The sequence below is a fragment of the Poecilia reticulata genome, linkage group LG12 (assembly GCF_000633615.1).
Source record: "Poecilia reticulata strain Guanapo linkage group LG12, Guppy_female_1.0+MT, whole genome shotgun sequence".
Taxonomy (NCBI): Eukaryota; Metazoa; Chordata; class Actinopteri; order Cyprinodontiformes; family Poeciliidae; genus Poecilia; species Poecilia reticulata.
This window is the reverse complement of record NC_024342.1, coordinates 2731266-2733744: the sequence shown is the minus strand read 5'-3', so window position 1 is coordinate 2733744 and position 2479 is coordinate 2731266. Positions and strand designations below refer to the sequence as shown.

The window sequence follows — 2479 nt, the reverse complement described above, 5'->3', positions numbered from 1 at the left end:
ATAGAAGAGCAGGACATAGAAAGCAGGCCTCCTCATTTACATATTTACATTCCCTCGTCCGTATACCGACGAGGGAATAATAAAACGGACGAGGGAATAATAATACGGAGGAGTGAATAATAATACGGAGGAGTGAATAATAATACGAGGGAGTGAATAATAATACGGAGGAGTGAATAATAATACAGCGAGGAAATAATAAATAAATACATCAAGAAATAAATACAGAAATAAATACGGTTAGGAAATAATAAATAAAAAATGTCTATTTTTCTTGATGGAAAGTCATGTGTATGAAGAAATAAAAAAGAAAATATATAGTATATATATTTATTATTTTATTTATTATTATGTCAGTTTTGGTCCTCCATACACCACATGCTCTCCCAGACCAAACAATAGGCCCCGCCCTATTTTAAAAACTCACATCCCACAAAATCTCACAGGATTTCATACTTAGGTCTGGACAGGGGTCGGGAGTCTGTTTATTTGAAACGGCAAAGCAAGCACTTTTCAACTGATGACTCGTTTGAGTAGGAAGAAGACTTGAGCACAAAGACAAAGTTTTGGAACGGAACTGAACTTTTGGTGATAAATGCGACTTAAATCGGAATATGACAACGTTGGATTTAGAAAGAAGTGACTGTAATGGTATGGATTGTAGGGACGAGGAAGGAAGGAGTGGTCAGAATGAAGAAAAAGAGTGGGAAATGGTGGGGAAGGGTGGAAAGAAGCATTGAGCTGCTGAAAGAAAGAGGAAAAAAAGGAAACGAGGAAAGTACTGAAGACACCGATAATGAAGGAATTGAGGAAGGAGCAGAAGTACCAAAAAGACAAAACATGAATATTATAATGAGATTTGATGAAGGAGTCAAGAAGATTGATCCACTTAAGCTAACAAAAGCACTTAAAACACATGTTGGGGAAATTAAACATGCTAAAATACTGAGAGACGGAAATCTTTTGATTGGATGCAATTCGGAAGGGCAAGTTGAAAAGGCGAAAAAGCTTGGATGTGTGTGTAAAGTCAAAGTCAGAGCAGTTGTTAAAGTGGGTGGAAAAATAAATAATGAAAGCAAAGGAATTATTACAGGAGTGCCGTTAAGTGTAAACATGAAGGACTTAGCTGGGAATTTGAAAGAAATAAATAAATAAAAGGAGCACCGAAGATTGACAAGGGGTGCAGAGAAGGTTGAAACAGAAACTGTGTTGTTGGAGTTTGAAACAAAATAAATGCCAAGGAGGTTTTCTTTGGTTTGATAAGATTTAGTGTCAGGGAATATGTGCCCAAACCAGTGAGGTGTTTCAACTGTCAGGAATTTGGCCATGTTGCAAAAATGTGTAAAGGAAAAAGGAGATGTGCCCGATGTTCTGGAGACCATGAATATGGTAAATGTGGAGTTGGAGTTAAACCAAAGTGCTGTAGTTGTGGATGAGAGCATAGTGTTGCTTTTTGGGGATGCGAAGTAATGAAACAACAAACAATTATACAGAAAACAAACGTTAAGCAGAAAGTAACATATGCAGAAGCATGTAAAGTAGTTGAAAAAGATAAACAAAATGGGAAATCTCTGACAGGAGAAAAGCAAGTAATCTCAAAAATTATAGAAATGGTTGAAAAGAAAATAGAAGAGGAAAAAAAGAAAATGGTGACTTTTATTGCAGGAGTCATAAATGCAACATCAGACGTGAAATTAAAAACGGAAAGGATTCAGATTATTGTTAAGGCAGCATGCCGTAGCTTAGGCTTGAAGAATATTCGGCGGGAAGACATAAGAGGAGAGCTGTGTAGTCAAGCAAGTCAAGGATAGTCTCAATATTACAATGGAATGCGAGGTGTCTTTTGTCAAATGGGCAAGATTTTAAACAGTTTGTTTATGAATTGAAAGAAAAACCTGATATAATTTGTATACAGGAAACTTGGTTGAGGTTTTTTTTGGATTTCAAAATAGATGGATATATTGCAGTTAGATATGATAGAGAAGAAGGAAATGGGGGTGAGTGTCTTTCTCTGATTAAGGAAGGTATTCCATAAAAAATTATTGGAAGGAAAGGAGACTTGGAGTATGTTGCAACTGAAATATGGGTGGAAGAGAAGGTAATGTTGATTATAAATTTCTACAATCCTTGTAAAAAGCTTGAATTAAGTAGACTTGAAGAGATAGTTATGAAAGGAAATGTTACTTGGTGTGGGCGATGTCGCCCATCGCCCATCCAAAACCGATCATCTCCATAGTGGATATACAGTCATGGCCAAAAGTTTTGAGAATGACACAAATATTATATTTTCACATGATCAGCTGCCCTCTGGTTTTCATGTGTGTATGTCAGATGTTTTTATCATATACAGAAATACAATTGCAATCATATTATGAGCTTTTATTGACAGTTAGAATGAGTTAGTGCAGCAAGTCAATATTTGCAGTGTTGACCCCTCTTCTTCAGGACCTCTGCAATTCTCACTGGCATGCTCTCAATC

At 36.4% G+C, this 2479-nt stretch overlaps 1 protein-coding gene across 1 annotated transcript in view; it reads left to right on the top strand.

Annotated features, from left to right (window-relative positions):
* Positions 1–2479, top strand: part of LOC103473208 (uncharacterized) — an 11308-nt gene that overhangs the window by 4078 nt on the left and 4751 nt on the right. The gene's annotated exons all lie outside the window — the stretch shown is intronic.